This window comes from Acomys minous (genome assembly GCF_964271855.1).
Source record: "Acomys minous genome assembly, chromosome: 2".
NCBI lineage: Eukaryota > Metazoa > Chordata > Mammalia > Rodentia > Muridae > Acomys > Acomys minous.
Window position 1 is genome coordinate 32,950,908 of NC_140484.1, and position 19,860 is coordinate 32,970,767.

Sequence of the window (19,860 nt, forward strand, 5' to 3'; positions counted from 1 at the left end):
AATAACTCATACGCAACTTAATTCAATAAACACTTGGATATCCTTTTATGTCAGGCACTCCATTAAAACGTGGGGTATAAAGATGAATAAAATAAAAACTCAAGTATAAAAGGTGGGCATCCTTGCAGAAGGGGAAATATTTACATAGCAGTTACTGGGAAAGGAGACTAGCCAAACTTTAGATTAAAAGGGGATCGGGGTGTTAGGCTCCTTACACAAGGAAGATGTCCCAAGCTGAGTCATACAGAATAAGAGGACTTTATCAGATATGAACTGGGAAAAGCCATCTAGACAGAAGAATTAATAGGGACAAAGGTTTCGAGGCAAAGAAAACCCTGGCAGTGTTCAGAAAACAATGGGTAGCAACAAGGGTTCCCATGCAATTTGAGCAGATAATAAATGGCTAGGGATAAGGTTGGCAAGCGGACAGGAACTCAGCTGTATAGTGCCAGGACAAGGGGAGAAGAGGCCACCATGAGATGCTAAGCAAGGGAGGGAAGTAAGAGCTTGTTCTAGACAGTTCCCTTGGATGAATGTGCAAAGACAGAAGCATGTCAGAGGAAAATGGCAAAGAGGAAGGAGAAGACAGCATCCTCAGGGGATGCTTGGGGGAGTGGCGTGCTTTGGAAGACTGGGTTTTTCTTTAAGATAGAGGAGATTTGGGTCTGTTGATAGCTGGAGATCAGTGGCTGTGATGGCCAATCAGAATTGTCTGTGTGATTGGAACGAGGACTTCCTAGAAGATGAGTAAAGCCTTTTTATGGATGTGCCTGGAAGGGTATTCCCAGAGGCAGTTTAATAAAGGGAAATGCATTCCTTGAATGTGTGTGGCAGCATCCCATAGGCTAAGGACTCGAGTAAAAAATAAAAGAAGGGGACACACGCACACACACGCTCTGTTCCCTGGTTGCCCTGAGGTGAGTGCTCATGCTCTAGTTGCTATGGTGGTCTTCATCACCATGGTCCCCTAGCAACGGAGACAGCTGACAACAGACTGGAACCTCTGAAACCGTGAGCAAAAGTGCATCTTCCCCATTTTAAGTTGTATTTTTTTCCTAGCAACGTAGAAACTAAGACCAGTGGAAATGGGGAGATTTACGGTACAAGACAGAGAGGGATCGTTAATGACAATGCCTACCCATGCCTAGACTCACACGCTGTTTCTTTTCAGTAACGGCCTGTAGTGCATTAGTGTTTGTGTGTTTGTGGAAGAAAAAAAAAACACCAAGGAGTTCTTGTCATTGCATAACAGTGAGAGAATATGATTAAAAGGACAGCAGATGTCAGTAGAGAAATGCCTTCATTTCAAAAGCTGGGCATCTTTCTCATCTCTAATAACCACGTTAAATACCAGCTGTCGAGTCCATCTTGTGTGTATGTACATATTCTGTTTCCACCATCTAGACCCATCAGTGATAACTTGTGGGTCCTTAGTTGTCCCTAAAACTGGGTTGGTTTTTTTTTGTTTGTTTGTTTTGTTTTTTTTTTTGTTGTTGTTTTTTTTTTTTTTTTTTTTTGAACACCAGAGAGTTATTTGAAAGTCCTTGCAAAAGTATTTGTAGGTGACCATCTATTCCATTGAGCTGTAAAACTTGCCTTTTCCACTTCATCCAAGGACTTGTGTTTGGGGGGTACTGCTGCTTAGTTCAAAGAGTGATCACATTTATCCTTGATTGGGAACCCTTAAACTCTTAAAAAATCTTTACCTTAATTTTTTTCATGTAATATATATTTATCATATTCTTCCCCCTCGCCCAACTCTTTCTAGATCTCCCCTCCACTACCTCCTTACCCACCTACCTTCATGTTCCTTTTGTCACCCAATAAAGTGATAAACCCATGGGAAAAACCAACAAAAATTAATATCAAAACAGATAGGGAAGGAAAGGAAGGAAGGAAAGAAAAGAAAGGAAGGAAGGAAGGAAGGAAGGAAAGAAGGAAGGAAGGAAGGAAGGAAGGAAGGAAGGAAGGAAGCCAACAACAGAGATTCAAGATGGTGTGGTTGCCAGCATCTGTGCTCTGAGAGCCTGAGAGGCCCGTGGAGGTGTTGAGGGGAGCCAAGCAGAGGAGAATGAGCCTGAAGAGTTTTAAATTCTCCAGAACAACTTAAAATTAAAAAAAAAAAAAACCAGATCTTAAAGGAAGATGCTTTTAAAAAATGGTTTCATGGAACTGGAAAAAGATGGCAGAGTGGAGTGGCAGTGGCATCAGGTACGGAAACACAGTCTCAGGGGACAAAAGAAGGTGGTGTTGCCAAGTAGAGGCAAAGGGAGACTTGTGCCAACCACCAGGCTAGCCTACAGCCTACAGCATGGAGCAGCTGCTGATGCTGTGGCTCTCACCTTCACCCTGCTGGACAGAAAGGAGCATGAGGTCATTACTCCGGATACCTGCATGGGGGCTGGCACCGCAAGCAGGGTGGTTTGCAGCAGCCTGCGGCTGGAACAGTTCCTGCCCCCAAACATGCTGCCCAGCCACACAATCGCCCTGACTTAGCAACAATAAGCTATCTGAGATGAACAATGGTTCATTTTCTGGACTAAGCCTCCTCGAAAGACTTCCCTATGTTTCCGTGCTGCCCCTGGAAGCCATGTTGAGGTCCATGGTCTGTTCTGCCGCTGGAGAACATGTTGATGTCCGTGAACCCTCTTGCCAGCACTAGCTGCTTTGGACAAAGTGGTATTGACAACTGCAGACTCACAACTGAGAATGAGAGAAGTTGAAGGCTTCTGTGGCAACCTCTCCACCCCCTGAAAAAGAAACAGTCCAGACAGGAAGCTATTGAAACAAGTACTTAAATTCTGTGAAAAAGATGCTCTTCACAATTGCTGGCTTCTTGTGGGGATGGGGTGAGGGGTGGGTGAGGGGAACATGGCTACCTGACTCAGTTTTCTTTAAGGGGCTGGCCACTGGGAGTTTGCCCATGCTCCTATGAGTATATGCCCATATGAGCAAACACAAATTGGACTTGGTGGGGGGTTTTGTTGCCTTTGGGGGGGGCTGGACATGGGAGGAATGGGAAACAAGTATGATTGGGGTACATTGTCTGAAATTCCCAAATAATTAATAAAAATACTATGTTGGAGGGAAAAATAATTTCCTACGGGAGGTGTGGGGAGAAAGTCAACAAATAAAGTGGAGGAAGGGAAGAGGGCACATAAAATAGCTTCTTGGTTAGGGGTGGGGGTGGGGCTCCGTGTCAGTTCACTTGCACATCACAGTCAGTGCTTGAGGAAACTTTAAACTCTTGTTAAACACAAAGTTCACTAACTCGCACAGATTCATCAGTCCTCTCAGAGGCTAGCAGAGAGGTTGTGACTCTTTCCAAACACTGTGGCCTTTGTGCAGTACAACAGATGTGCTCCAGCGCTTCGCCTGCTCAGCACCTACATGCCCCGTGCTCCCTGCCCTGCTACAAATGGCTGAGTGGGCTACAATGGGGGCCTGAGCAAGTCATCTCCCCAGAGGAAGGTGAGGAAGAGCGCTGTCTCAGGATGAATGGCTGTGCAGACACAGAGAGGTGGAGCGAACAGAAGAGCAGTCTATAAAAATAAGCAGAGCAAGGCAGCTCTTGGAGGTGGCGCGTTCTTATCTCTTCTCTTAGATGAAAAACAGCCCAAATCGCGCGGCCTCCAGAGTAGCTGCTGATGGGAGCTAATTTCTCTCTGTGTCGGCTTTCGCCACTGCTGTAACAATCTCTGACATAAACTACTTAACAGGGGGAAGGATTTATTTTCCTCGGTTTCAGTCCATCAAGACAGGGGTGCAGAGCAGCGCGGGGCTGCCTCCATCATGGAAAAAATTTTTTAAGGAAAAGAAAAAGAAAAGGAACACAGAGGGGCCCTGGATAAGATACCCTACAAGGACCAATTCCAGTGATCACATTGCTCCAGGAAGGCCCCCACCTCCTATTGTTTACAAAACCTCCCAAGATAGAGGCATCATTGGGGAACCAGTTTTCAATGCAGGGGCTATTCAAGGGACGCACTTCAAATATAAGCATAGAAATTGCATTTTGCACTGTAAAAAAGCATCAAAGATCTTCAATCTGTTTTTTGTTTTTTGTTTTTTTGTTTTGTTTTGTTTTGTGTTGTTGTTGTTTTTTTTTTTAAGCCTCATATCTAACCCACTGGCCTTGACATCATATTTATTTAAGCTTTAGTTTTTCTGACGTGATCTTGAGTCTCTCCTAGCTCAGTCCTTCTATAGAACTAGAAACGGATACTCATGATTGGCAACAACCCCCTGACGGCCCCACCCATGGTCAGTTATGGCACAGGGCTGTGCTATATCATTAGGTCCTGCACAACAGCTGCCTCCCACAGGCCAGCCTGACTTGACCATGTCATGTCACAGTGGCAGGTGACAGTCCAGGGGTGTGTGCTACGAGGCCTGTTTAGTGGTAACAAAAACAAGAAGCAAGAAACTAAGACACTTAGTGCGTACACCCATCTAAGACGAGGCACGATTAGAATTGAGGTTCTCTTATGCTCCATCTCCCCTAACCTTGTTATTCCAACCCATCCATCCCCTCACCTATCAATACATGACATAAAAACCAAGTCTTAATTCTTATCCTGAAATTATGTCAACTAAATCAGCTACCGCTTGTGGGCTTTTGAGATTCACTAAGAAGCCAAAGCCAAGGCCAATGAGGTTCCATGTCTGTGCCTGCCCTGAGGCCCTTGCTCTTCCCTCCCCTGGCCTTCTTCATCTACCTCTCTCCCCAAGAGATAAAACATACTATTGATGTTAATAATATATTCATAATATTAAGTTAACGCCGAATATTAAGCTACTGTTATTAACATATATTAGTCAAATTGCAGGCGGTGTCTGAGTCAGATTTCTGTCTAAAGGGACATATGACCCTGTAGCTGGAATTCCTCTGAGTCACTGGTCTCAGTAAGTTGACCTTCCATGGGACATTGGCACTGTCTGGGAGACACAGTGTTGTTGCCCTTTGAAAGGCTGATGAATTGTGTCCTATAGGCCAAGGAGGTGCTAATGCTCCCACAAAATATGAACTGTTCCCCATAGTGAAGGATGATCGAGTACCAGGAGTGGCCCTCATCCCATCAAAACATGCATTCTCTGTAACCAGGGACCATTAGAGGAAGAAATCAATTATAGTTTGCCTTCTGGTAGAATAATGCTTGCTCTAAGCCATGTTTTATAGAGTTTCCTGAACTATATCATGGACTGTGAGGGCTATTCCAGAAGACAGGAGGCAGAAAGCAGGGGGCAGAAGGTCTCCACCAGGCCCCAGGGAGCCACTAAGTGAGTGAGGCTGCAGGATGCTGGCTGGACTGCATGCACAGTGCCTGGGGCTCATGATGGTGAGGCCCATAGGACCATGGTAGAAGGTGCATGGACCAGCACTTTTGAACAGAGCACAGGGGTCCTGCCCTGAGCTGCCAGTGAACTAGAGAGCTGTTCTTTCTCACAGCTGCACCCTGCTCTAAGTTAGACAGTGGTGACTCCAGCAAGTTAATGTCTTGACAGACAGATTGAATCTTCTTGCTAATCTATCACCCTTTGTTCTTGAGAAAGAAAATTACTCTTTATTCATTCTTCCTGGGGTGATTTGAGTCCACAAATGCATCCTGAAAATGGAAGGGTTAGTGTGTTGGATTTGTTAGGGGATACTGAAAAATCTATCATGAGTTCGGGGTGTTGAATTCAACAGGGAAATATATATATATTATAATATATATATTATATATATAAGGATCTAGTGAGACAACGAATTATGACATAGTCTAAAATGGAGCCACGTGCCATGAGTGACAGCAACACGAAAGATAGACTTGAAGGATTTTACCTTAACCAGTCCTTTGAGGTAGCACCATCTGAACTGGAGGGATGCTTCTGGGTACCCCCATAATCCATTGCTTCCTGGCCCTGCACAGGAAACATCATATACCTGCTGACATAATGCTCTTGGCATTTTAAAACTTAGGATATGTGTACATTCATGTGTGAGTGTGGGCACACATGTGGCAGGAGACACATGTGGAGGTCAGAGGACAACCGCAGTATGAGTCCTCACCTTTCACCTTATTTGAGGCAGTCTCTTGTTTGTGGCTATGTATGTCAGGCCAGCTGTCCCATAGCCTCAAGGGATTCCACTTCTGCCTCACTTCCCACTGTGTGAACACTGAGATTCTAGGAGTGTATTGCCCTGCCTGTTTTGTGTGAGTTCTGAGGATTCAAACTCAGGTCCTCTGAAAGACTTCACCCATCAAGGGAATCAAAGCAGAAGCTGAGTCTCACAGCCAAATGTTGGACATAGTGCAGGGAGTCCTACAGATGAGTTGGGGGATAGAAGGTCCTGGATGGGACAAGGAGCTCTACAAGAAGGCCAATAGAGCCAATAAATCAGTGGGGAGGGGGTGCGGCAGGGGGGATACAGTAGAGACTGATGCACCAAATGAGGACCGTGCACGGTGCATGAAGAGAACCTAGACCCCGTGCTCAGATGTAGCCAATAGGCAGCTCAGTCTCCATATGGTCCCCTATTAAGGAGAGCAGGGGCTATCCCTGCCATAGACTATATTGCCTCACTTTGATCACTTCCCCCATGGGGCAGCCTTACCATGCCACGGGGAAAGAGGGTGCAGGCAGTCCTGATGAGACTTGATAGGATCAGGACAGTTGGTAGTGGAGAAGGACTCCCCCTCTCTGAGGACTAGGGGAGGGGAGTAAGGGAGGGGAGTATCAGAGGGTGGGACCTGGAGGAAATGAGGGAGGGGGCTATGATTGGGATGTAAAATGAGTAAATGTTTAAAAATAACAATGACAACAAAAACCTCAGGCCCTCGTGCTTGCACAGCATGTGCTTTTATCCACAGAGACATCTCCATATCCATCATGTTCTAATCTTTTTAAAGTAAATATTCAGCAGAGGCCAAAATCATGCACAGTGCATAAACAGCCAGCTCACGGAGCTACCACAGAAGGAGCACAGCTAAGAAATGGAGCCCCCCTTCCTTCCGTCACCCCTCCAGGCACACTGAATATCACCACACAGGTAAGATCTTATAAAAACAGAATTTTACAGTTTTTCCAACTGATATCTTACCTTCTTTACTCAAAATTATCCTTTTGAGTACTATCTATCTTCTTCTACATAGCTGTAGTTACTTCATTTTCATGGCTAAATAGAATTACATTCTATGAATATACCACAATTTATGCATGCTTATAGTAACTATAAGTATATAACATATGCATATATAAGCATGCCGTATGCATATAATATTAGATCCTTATATAATATATAAGCATATAATATTTTGTTTATAATATGTGGGTAGTCTCAAGTTTTGGGCAACTACAAATGTCTCGCCATCTTTTTGCAGGGACTTTTGCTGACTATGACCACCTTTCTCTACTAGTATTTGCCTTAAAATTTTAATTGAGTCCAATTCCATGAAACATTTGAAGACTTAGTGAATAAGAATGTTCTCATATATCCTTAGTGGGTAATAAATCATTTTCCCTAAGGTGGCAACTGAAAGATGGGTGATGTCCTAGTTTGTTTATTGTCAACTTGACACAGTAAGAGTCATCTGAGAAGAGGGAACCACATGCCTCCATAAGACTGGCATGTAGGCAAGCTTATGGTGCATTTTCTTAAATAGTGTTATATGTGGGAGGGTCCAGCCTCTTTTTGGTGGTGCCACTTCTGGGCAAGTGGTCTAGGATTTTATAGGAAAGTAGGCTGCACAAGAAATGGAGAGCAAGCCAGTAAGCAGCAATCCTCCATGGCCTCTGCTTCAGCTCCCCCTCCAGGTTCCTGTGAGGACTTCACTCAGTGATGGACCATAACCTCACACTTGGAAGCAGCAGTGAACCCTTTCCTCCCTCACACTGCTTTTGTTCATATTTCTTACAGCAATGGAAACCTGAGATAAGAGAGAGGTTCCCAAACCAAGTACTAATGAAACAGGGCACTTGAATGAGTGATGTTGGCATAGTACGACACATGGGCTTATAAGATAGACAGTGATGTAGAGAGAGAAGTCATCTTCCCCGAATCACCACACCTATCTCCTGGAGATACAGATGTGAGTCCAAACAGCACTGACTCCGGGCTCCAATTTCCATTTCCATCTGATCCACCAACCTCAGCCAAACTCAGCCTGTGTGCCCTGGCAAGACTGTCTAAGTTAATTCAGGTTCATGCCTGATTTATTAGGGTTTTGTCAAATTGCTAATACCATTATTCTGGCCCCATCCATTTTACCAACAGCAGTTTAAGCTCAGCCATCTTGAATCACTCACAGCCAGTCCCAGAGGTTTATTTGGTCTTAAATTTCTTAATACAATTTATAGCGTCCAAATATTGAGCTGGTTTTGGGGCTGACATTCATCAAGACTACTGTAATATGCCCTTGGCTTTTCTCTAACCATCCCTGTCATCTGTCTTGGCAGTAAAAGTGCTTCTGCCTCTTTTCCATGTGATCTGGAGAAAAAAAAACACTCTTTCCCAGGTTTCTGCTCCAGCAGTATATACAGGCTCATCCATATGAACTATTTAAACCTCCTTTCTCTGAGTGTAGCAGAATACCAGTAGGAGTCATTTGATTGCTACATTCTTTAGAAGAATAGTAGTATGTGGTTTTATGCTAGGTCCCTTGACTTTCTAGTCTCAGGCTTTTTGGTCACCCAAGGACTGTTAAGTATAAGTTTCATTTCATGTAGTGAGCCTGAAGTTATTGGTTGGTTACTCCCATAAAATTTGTGCCACCATTACATTAGCATATCTTGCAGGCAGGGCACTACTATATATCAAAGGGATTGTAGCTGGCTTGGTGCTGATGTTTCTTGCTAGTGAGCAGAGTACCTTCTGGTACCAGGAACACTGGCCTATAGGGTTGAAGGCTCTATGTAGGCATCATCTGGAATTCTCCACACTCAATGAGTTGTGTAGGTGTTGGCTTCAGCAACAGGGCCCTTGCTTTAAGGTTATAGAGTTCAATAAAGAGCCTTAGAAATAACCTGGGTCATTTGGGGGTTTCCACGGGGCCCTGTTGACCAACAACTCAATTGATGTAACCCAGTCCTAGAAGTCTTAATTTGATGACAAGAAGTGTCCAGTTGGGGCTCTGTCTTCCTTGTTATTTAGCTATTACATTTAGAGCAGCTTCATATATGTGTATTTTTTATGAACCTTCTACTGCATTGGGTTTCCAAACTACCCCTCAACTGGCTCTTAATTTTAGCTGTCCCTCCCTGTATTTCTCCATCTTCTTCCTCTCCGCTCCCCCTCCCTGCTTGATCCTCCTGTTTCAGTCCCCCTCACCCCACCCCATACATCCAAAATTATCTCTATTTCCCTTTCCTAGGGCCAGCTCTCTGTTTTCCCCAATCAGCTTACTCATTACCTAACCACTGTGGGTCTATGGATCATAGCTTGCTTATCATTGACTTAACAGCTAATATTCATGTATGAATAATTGCATACCATTTTGTCTTTCTGAGTATAGATTGCCTGTCTGTGGATTTTTTCCTAGTTCCATCCTTTTACCTGCAATTTTTTATTTTTAACAGCTGACTAATATTCCATTGAATAAATGTAGTCATTATGCTATCAATGCCTGGCTTAGCCACCCTCAGAGAAACTTCCTCCTGCAGCACATGAGAACAAATAAAGAGACTCATAGGGAGACCATATGTATAGTAAGGGAACTTGCAACCCTAAACACAATATCTCCATCAAATCCTCCTCATGGCTTAGGGAACCCTGTGGAAGAAGAAGCAGAAATAGTGTAAAGCCAGAGTGGACAAAAAACGTCAAAGAAACAAGGGCTTCTTAGCACAACAGGACCAATGCACAACAGAACTCACAGCAACTGAGGTAGCATGGGCAGGGACCTGGCAAGGGGTGCGGGGGGGCCGGGGGGGGGCGGGGGCGGATCTGTGCTAGATGGAGCCCTAGAGCTGAAAGAAGTGAATACATGTGCGCAATCCCCAGCCTAGAAGCTATCTCCTATTGTTAACCACTTGCAAATGAAAATTTAGTTTTCTGCAAGGGAGGCTCACTGAGGAAACAAACTACTCTTAAAAATAGGCTGCATGCCAACAGTAGATGTCCAACACACAAACAAACTCAAGGGCATCTTAGGATGTTTCTTGTTTTATAATGTGATGTCAGTATTTTTCCTTTTCTACTCTGTTTTTAATTTCATATTTTTATTTTTATTCTCTATCTCTCCTCCTTCCTGTTCCCCCCCTCTTTCCCTCTCCCTCTCCCCCTCCCCCCCTCTCTCTCCCTCTCCTACACATCCTTTGTGTATATATTATGGTTTTAGGTTTTGTGTTTTTATGGGATTCCTGAGTGTGAGAACGAATGGGTCTCTGTTCTTGCATCCTTTCTTGGGCTAATTTCCTTCTGTTTGTTTTGTCCTATTCTAATACGTTTATTTTTGCTTTCTCTTATTATATTTTATTTTATTATCATTCCTTAGAAGCCTGTTTGTTTTATAAAGAGAGACAGAAAGGGAGTAGATCCACATGGGATGGAGTTGGGAAGAAAGTGGAAGGAGTAGAAGGAGGGGAAACTATAATCAAGATATATTATATGGGGAAAAAACTATTTTCAATAAAAGAAAAAATTAAAAAAATAAATCTCCATTCTATAAAACTTTGTCATACACTTCCATCAAAGGATATACCCCAAATTGGACCTCTTCCACCTTTCCAAATGCATGGAGGAATCCCCACATGAAAGAATGCTGCCTTCCCAAAGCCAAGATCAAATCTCTTGGGCCTCCAAGCATGCATGCTTTGTGGGACAAATGGCTGAAATACTCTGAGCTGGGCAGAAAGCACGCTCATATGTGCTCTCCTGCCTCAGAGCACAGCTGCCAGGAATAAGAGGCAACAGCCCGTCCTGAGCTAACGTGACATGAGTCTGTTTCATGACAAGGGCATCTCAGAGCTAAAGAAACGTCCAACAAAAGAAGCATATCATCCAACTAAGCAAAGGAAAGCCTCAGATATACCCTCGGGGTATTTTAGCATTATTCACTTCCCCAGTCACAAACCTCCACATTGCACAACACTCCAAGAGAACAAGAGCCCAGGCTCTGAACGCCACCAAACCTGAGTTTTCACAATACCCTGCCACCTACTGGGTGCTCACACAGGGCACTTTCTTCCCTTTCCCATCTCTGCTTGCCTGGAAAAGAAGACCCATATTACAGAGGCCATTGCATGGCTCAGGAAGTGGCAGCTGAACAGCAGAGACAAGCAGGGCACAGCGTAGAGCTGAGCACTTAGCATGAGGGGCTAAGGAAGTTGAGACCTATGCTGAGGGTGTGACACGGAGGAGGCAGTAGAAGCCACAGAAGGATTGGGCAGAGTCCACCTGGTTGAAGGCTGCAGCACCAGTTTCAAAGCTGGCTGCTTCAGCCCCTCATGCCACTGTCACTCTCACTACTCGGTTTCCTGAAATCCTTCATGTTCCCTGCCTGGTGTCACCCATCTAAAGTCTGCTCCTCCTTCCAGAGAGTGAGAACAGAGGAAGGAAAGTGAAAAAGAAGAAGAAAAGGAAGCCACAGCCTGCCACCTGTCACCGTGAGAAAGTGATGTCATACTCAGGAGATTTCCTCTCCCTCTTCTACTATGCTATATGTGCATGCATGCTGTCATTGTAAGGATATCTCAAGAGCAGAAGTCCTGCTGCACTGTGTACCACTGAGCATCTCTGGCACATTGCTGGACACTAAGATAAACATCCAATAAATTAAATGTAAGGCCAAGAGGTCGGAAGGAAGTTGAGAGACAAGTGTCTCACAAGCAGGGCGTGGTGACACGTGCCTTTAATCCTAGTACTTGGGAAGTAGAGGCAGGTAGACCTCTGTGATTACAGCGTGATCTAATTAGTGAGTTCCAGGACAGCCAGGACTGCAGAGACAAACCTTGTCTCAAAAATAGGTAGATAGATATATAGATAGATAGATAGATAGATAGATAATGATGATGATGATAGATAGATAGATAGATAGATAGATAGATAGATAGATAGATAGATAATAGTTACTAAATAAATCTCATGCATTTTTCCCATGGAAAAGATGAAACAAAGAGAAACAGAATAAATGAAAAGTCTTCTTTGTGTTTGGGACTATGAGTGGGATTCATAATGTCCCAGCTCAGTCTACCCTCTTTCCTCTTAAATCCAGCTTTGTGTATCAGTTTGACAAGTAATCAGAAAAGCAGGCCCCTGTTTCTCTTTGTACTCAGCCTCCTTGCTGAGCCACAGGCCTGCATGGCTGAAAGGGCCCGCAGCCCCTGGAGAAAACTACCCTCTTCTTAGAAACTTCTGTGTGGCCTTTGTTCTCCTGCTAGGCCAGCTTCCAGCTAAAGTTGAATTTCCAGTTTGGAGGTGAATTGTACGGCCATGTGATCCAATATATTCCTGCTCATAGAACTGTATACACATGCCTTTCAGAAGTGTACAGCTGCCACCGAGGTCCTTAGGCACAGCTTACCAGCAGTAGAGACAAAAAGCCAAATCTATATTAAGGTACCGTGACCCCAAACCCAGACAACTACCACGGAAGCCAGGCAAGTTAACGTCACTGTCTGCAACAGCTGGCTTTCTACAAATGTCATCAAGCCTCTCTCTCTCCCTCATCAGGGCCCCGTGTCTCCAAAGCCACGTCGGTTTTGCAAGAATGCCTGCAACTTGGCACCATTTCAGTGTCTGACTATTTCCATCATCTGGCTGTTGCCCAGACAGTCATGCCCTGGTGTGCTGGTGATGTCCCTACAAGCGGATCAGGCCACCGAGAACCTGACACCTGCCTGTGGGCTACATGGGGGAATAGCTAAGCACAACAAAAGGACACAAGGCGTGGCTGCAAAGAAATAAATTCAGTATGTGGCACGCTGTTGGTATAGGCGGTGACAGACCCCATCTGGATGTAATCCACTCCTCGGGAGCCGAGTATGAGCTCCAAGCCACAGCAAAGGCACAGATGTAGCCATTTCTATCCCAGAATGGTGAACTTGCAGTTTGAATTCTCCAGCATACTTTACTCTTGGGTTGTTCATCCCATGAATGATAACATCATTTCTGGGACAACACAAACTTCCCAGCGCTTCCTGGGGCTCGAAAGATCCAATCAATCTAATCACATGTTTGGGCCAAGGATATAGATAATGAGAAAAGTCGGAGAGATGCTGTCCTTATCCTGTCTTCCACTGTGGAGTTTAATTAAAATGTTTTGGAGAAAGGCGAAGAGTATATGGTAGTAGATTTTAATTTTCTTCCTCGAGTAAAAATGATCTATTATTCTACCCCAACACAAACAGAATCCTGATTTAGGTCTCACATTTTTCATAGGCACTCTCACGTACTTTTGACAGTTCCAATATATACTAAGCAGTTATTCTCCTCTCGCTGGGAAGTGGAAGGGAGGGGTGCCTTCCCATGCCCTTGGGAAGCTGAGTAGATGGTACCACAGACGATGCTTTCCCTGCTGAAAACGCTCCACCGGCATTTGCTACATTGAAGTAAAACAAAAGAACAAATTCGTCCATGGAGGAAAGAAGGCAGGGAACAGGTGGACTCAAGCACAGTTGTCCCTATGGTCCCCAAGGATGTTCCAGACCCTCAAGAGGTCAGCTGAGCTTGGCTTCTCAGTGCAGTGGGTAGTCATCCTTCCTCACCCCCACCTCACCTCCCCACCTCTGGTTCTCATGGTTTCATAAGGAGATAAGGAGGTGACAAGTCCAGCTTACTGGCTGCATAGTCCTGAGCAAATTATGTCAGCTCCCTAAACCTCAGTTACCTCCTACGCGGTACAGCAATAACAACTGCTTCTCTTGCTCTAATGCTGCAACTCCAGCTGCTTCCAGGTGAAGCTTTGAACCTTTCATCTTCATCCTTGTCTCCAGTAGTCTCTGGACCAGCTGCCATTGGCTTGCATCGCTGGTTTTCTGCTTTTCTTCCCTCCTCTGAGTTCAGTGGCTTCATGCTGGGAGGTCAAAAATGACCATCTGGGAGTATTTACACCATGGAAATTGGTGAATTCTACAAATCAGAGCATTGTGGGTTTGCTTGTTTGTTTATTTTTTAGTTTTATTTATGTATTTATTTTGGAGAATGAGCTATCAAACTTATAAGAATTAAATAAGGTAGCTGTTTAAAAAAAGATGATGTTGAAAGGTTTTAGAGTATTGTGTATACAGTAAGTATTTGGGTATTATAATTATTGCAATAAATTAAATTGTTAACATATGTTATAAAATCTAAGACTCTTTATTTGGACATTTTTACATCTATTAAAGCAGGATGGACTTATAATCAGTAGCATCTTCCAGTTATGATTGGCAGCATTTTTTCTCAGTGGCTCACAAAATAACGAGTCAACAATCAATGGACCTAAAGCCATTACTCATCACTGTCAGTGTCTTCATCGCCATCATTACCACGGTAAGCCCGTTATAATTGTCCACTCGAGGAGAAATATACAAAAGCCCCCGAGCCTATAGTAATACCCAGGTAACTCTAAGGATAGCTTGAAGTGGGTAAAACCTTTCTGTCTTTCCCCTTGTCTGTGGTTGACCATTCTCCACACCTCCCAAATCCTGCAGCCACACCCTCTCCAAAATGATCCAGTCTCTCCTGTGATTATGAGTCCTGCCTCCAGCAGTTCTGCAGTAACAGCCTTATGGCTGTTCAGGTACAGGAGCAGAAGTCTCCTTGTAAGGGGCATCCACAGCAGGCAGAGGGCCTTTCCTGACACTGCCGGTTACTGCTTGTGAAGCTGCTGTCATATCATTTTGTTTTGGTTTGTTTGGTTTGGTTTGGTTTGAATCAGGGTTTTTCTGTGTAGCTCTGGCTGTCCTGGAATTTGCTGTATACACGAGGCTGTCCTCTGGCCCCTGAGTGCTGGGATTAAAGGCATGTGCCACCACCACTGGGCCCAAAGCTGCTGTCTTTAGAAGCCCTTTTTGCCTATGGATCCCATTGTCTGTAGGTGAAATGGGGTAGGGGTGAGGGCACTCAGAACATGTTTGTTGAATAAGACAGTGAGTAACCAGATAAATACAAATAGTAAATATATGATAAATATGACATTTTAATATAAGAAATGACAAACTATTATCCAACAAGTAATAAATAGTACTTATTTACCTGGTGGAATTAGGAATTGCTTTAAGAGCTCTTTGCTGGTGTGCACTGAAATTTTGTATCTGCTTTTATAATGTCTCATGCTTCATAGCAACAGTCTCACTCGGTCACACACAAGCCAGCACAAGGATCTCTGTGGCTTTGTCGTCTCTAGTGGCAAAGCGCTGTAAGCAGCCTGAATTTCTACAAATGAGGCAGCTGTTAAACACGTCACTGCCCGCAGCCATTCTGCATGCAGCAGCGAGGCAAGATGAAGCCAATCTGTATAAACAGACAAGAAAAGAAATATCGATGCAAGCAAAAAGCAATTTACTGAAAATGCCACATTATATGATGATATTTACATTCTTAAAATAGAAAAAAAACACACATTTTTTTCCTGCATCTTCATCATAGGATTCTAAATGCATAAGAAAATTAAAACTAGTGACTGTTAGGAATGGGGGGAAAACACAGGCAAGGCACAACTTTGGCTTTATTTCTATCCTTGGATTTTAAGGTTTATAATAAAAATATATTCGTGTAGTAGTTGTGGGATTAAAATCTTCATAAAATTAAATAGGAAGCTCAGCTAACAGATGTCGAGGCTGAAGAATGCGTTCCTGAGGCATCTCTCTGAGAGCATCCCTCTGCCAGGGAGGGACAGGATGATGTTCTAGGTGACTGCCCCGTGCTCACTGGTTCAGAAGCTTCTGAGCCATGCCAAGAAAGGCAGGGGCCCCACACTGCTGGTCTACTGGCACCAGCCCCCGAGGGCCAATATGCAGGAATGATGGACTGACTGGATATCAATGGGTATCACTCCTTCCTTCCTTTCTTGTGGTACCTAATGAGGCAAAGGCAGAAGAATAAGGAACTGAGAAAGTTGAAGGGAGAAGTAATCAGGATCACACGTGTCAGATGACTTTTCTGGATAGTGTACCGTGAGGCAGGTACCTCCTCTTTCGTCCCCTCTTCTCTGCATACAATCAGGTGGCACCTTCCGAAGTTCTGTTGGCTACCCTTTCCTAGGAACTATGGGATAAAATGGGCCCTGAAAAAAAAAATTCACAATACATACAGAATATGTTTCCTTCATTAGAAATCAGACACTTCTTCTGTCCCTTTGAGGCTTCCAAGTTTCATTCATTTCTTTGCCAAAATCCTCATAGAATGGGCTGAGCATGATGTTGCCTGCCTGTAATCCTGGCACCCCAAACACCAAGGCAGTACTGTAGCGAGAAGTTTGGTTTCTTTAAAAACCCAGTTAGGTTATCAGAGTAAGGTTTTGTTTTAATCCCAGGTGTGGGCTAAGAGGCTGCTTCACTGCAGGTGATTATGATTTGCCTTGTGCACTAGGTGCACAAGGTGTGATCTTTGCCAGCTGCAGATAACTTGGAATTCTGGAAAGTCTTGAGAGGTATAAATTCCAGAGCCCAGAAAGGGACAGGGACACTTCGAAGAAGAAGAAGAAGAAGAAGAAGAAGAAGAAGAAGAAGAAGAAGAAGAAGAAGAAGAAGAAGAAGAAGAAGGCTGCTACTCTCTCTGCTCCTAGTTGCTGTTGTTGTGGTTTGTCAAGTGGTTGTAGGCAAAGAAACAAAGTAGAAGAAATTGGATATCATGTCAGGAAGATCAACCCTGCCCCTAGTCAGCAGGATGTTCTTTAAGGAGGTCTAAGTCACCTTTCCCCTCCAACCTTCTTTATCCCCTACCTAGTGTTCAGGAATTGGAAGGGAGGTAGAGGTATAGGAACCCAAATAAAATAGATGAGATACACCTACACAGGGCAATGTAAGTTCATGGCAAATCTAGGCAATATAGTGAGACTTTGTCTCAAAAAATTTTCACTCTGTCTTGCTTGATACCCATCTGTCTGTCCATTGAGTCACATTTATTTACATGAGTCACAACTATAGTCTCCTATAGAACACCTGGTAGAGAGTTTCAAAGAAGGCTCTGCAGAAATAATACAAAAAAATGATTCAGGACCAGCAGATGTTTTGGTTTGTGAATGAAGAGGGATTGTAGAAGAGCAGACAAGCCATCCCAAACTAAAGGGAAAACACCAAACTGGTCTCAACAAAGTTTTACCAACTCAACTCACAGTGGGGGCAAAAAAAAAAAGTGTGAGAACCAACTCTAAATTTAGAGAGCAAAACGTGTGCTGGGATCCCACGGGATGGGTTTCTACAGAGTGCGGGAGCATCGTTCAGAAGGACTGTTAGTCCTGTTAATGAAATATCAATAAAGGCTACGGCGGCAAGAACATTGTCATTAATGAGTCAGAGCTGAAACTGAATTTCTGGCACAGGAAGGCCTGATGCAGAGGGAGGTGGCGCTTTGAAGTCCCCAAGCCCAGGCAGCTGAACAGTCGGATGTGCTCAGGAGGGACTCCATCAAGCCGAAAGCCCGGAACCAAGTCCCCTAAACTAGGCTGTTTGAAGCTTCCACTTTCTTGGCCAGCCTGTGCGGTTTTAATTAAAAACTCAGACCTGATGGCTCTCCCGTGCTCGATAAAAAGCAATTGCAGACTCTAACTTGCTTTCAAACACCGTGCCACTCTTACCTCAGACAGGACCAACATGAAAGCTCCGAGATCAATCACATTGCCCGTCAGGATATCAGCGAGCCTGAGACTTCCGGGGAAAGGAACCTGCTGCGGACTTCAAGTGCTCTAACAAACACCGGCCAAAAAAGATGTGTGAAATAACAGAGCAGGTGGGTGCTCTGCAGGTAGCCAGGCAGGTGCTCCGTACTGCTGGAGGGCCTGAGCCGGTCCTCAGTCATCGGTGTTATTGCAAGTGGTGTGCTCTGAAGACCTTTGATGTCGCTACTCAGAAAAAGAGCCTGTCACTCATTTTACCAGCTATCAACTGGCCACACACTAAAAGCTCACTGAGCGGTGATTGTGTGTCACTAGGTTTAGACCTAAGGATGGCATGCACAGGGCCACAGCTGTGGAAAAAGTAGAAGGAAGAACAAAGTGGTGATCAGAGAAAGACCTTGAGGTCCCATTCTGTGGCTCTCTAACCATGTCTTTAACCCCTCTGCCTCAATTTCCCCTTCTGTGATAGCAAGGTACATTTTATATTCTACGTCATTGGGTAGTTAATATTAAGGGAGAGTTGATTAAAAGAAATAAATATGAAATATTTGTTAAAACCCAAAAGAATAGGCGTGATGACAAGAACAGAAACAGATGTCAGCTGTCACTTTTTAAGTGAGAGGGAGGGAAACAAGAGGATCCCGGGAGGTCCAAGCCTTGGTGGAGTAAGGACAGAGCAAACCAGCTTTGTGCACTTTCCAAGGCAGGGCAAGTACATTTGAGTTCCTCTAATTGTCCATCGATTAGATTCTGCAGGGCTAGAACTTACATTTTTGTAGGAAAGTAAGAAAAGTGAATCTGAACACAGATGTGCTCTCTTTGGGATGGAAATTAAGCTTTTTTTTTTTTTTTTAAAGAAGCAGTGCTTCCAGGAGAATTGTGTTGCAAAGACTCCAGGCCAAGCATCCCTTGACCCAAAAGCCACCTGGCTATGGATGCAAACAGGGTCACATCTAAACTGAGGGGGGAAATCACAGTGGCTCTCGATCCCATAGATACTCAATCTAATTGTTCTGTCCCTTGCCACAGCTATTGCCAGAAGGGTCTGAGGGATGTCTCCGTGTGCCCACAGCAATGGAAACTATGGTTGCCCCACCCCATCCCTGATTCCCTTCCCACCCTTACCCCCGCTTGCCATGGTGAATAAATAAAGCCCCTGTTTCTGCTACTCATCTCTGATATGTGGGGGGTCTCCTATGAGTCTTAAGTTCATTTGGGGGTGAGGTACAACAGAACTGTAGGTACTCTGCAGAGATCAGATAAGTGAGTCCCTAACTCTGGGGGCCAACCTGGCTAATCTTGGCCCGGCTGCTACTCTGCGTGTGGTCAGGATTCCCTCAGAGTCTCCATGAGATCACGTCTGTCACCTCTGACCTTGGCTAGCAATACCACAGCAGCACTTAGCTGCCTTTACAGGAACCTCTGAGACCAGGCATGTCCTCCAAGGTCTATATTCCCACCCCCAGGACATCATCAAACAGGTAGAGGGAGAAGACCTCTTTAGCGGGGACCGACTAGAACTCGATCAGCCCAGAGCATTGCTGTACTGGGGCCACTGAAGCCCTTTGCCCACCTTGATGATGCAGAACCCTAAAATCAGATATTTGGTTACATCTAAAGAAAGGACAATTAAAAAGCCCACTCTGATTTTGTTCCAGGTGATGGGGCAGGGGGTCGGGGGAGAAGTGAAGGGTCAACTGTGAGCCATGTCCAGTATTGTCCCTGATAGCCCTTCTCCACAGGACCTAGTTAAAGTGACAGATCCCCCTCCAAAAATGACCAGAGGTAAGGCTGTACAAAATTGAACAGGCAGAAAACAGTTTGCCACATGTAAATTAAGCTTGTGGATATTGATTCCAAGGGGATACAAGATGCTAAGCATTACTGATACGTCCTTCCAAGCACAGGGCTTGTGCCAAGGGTTGGGACATGTTGGTTCTAAGTTTCTGCTTTTCCAAAGATCGTTATTAACTTTCTTCATTTCTGCTGAAAAGTAACATTTTCCACTTCAGGGAATTAATCACAGAGAATTTAATTTATTGGTTCACTGTATATTACTGAATTTCCACCCTGTACCAAGCATTATTCTAGAAGCCTCATGTATCCTTGAGCCAACAAACCA

General features: G+C 44.4%; 1 long non-coding RNA gene across 1 annotated transcript; it reads left to right on the forward strand.

Annotated features, from left to right (window-relative positions):
- The first annotated feature begins 980 nt into the window (after positions 1-980).
- On the forward strand, positions 981-18,898 carry LOC311583348. The gene is made up of 4 exons (XR_014774465.1): positions 981-1,011; positions 14,311-14,452; positions 17,705-17,851; positions 18,768-18,898. It is a non-coding gene; the product is annotated as an uncharacterized lncRNA (long non-coding RNA).
- The last annotated feature ends 962 nt before the right edge of the window (positions 18,899-19,860 follow it).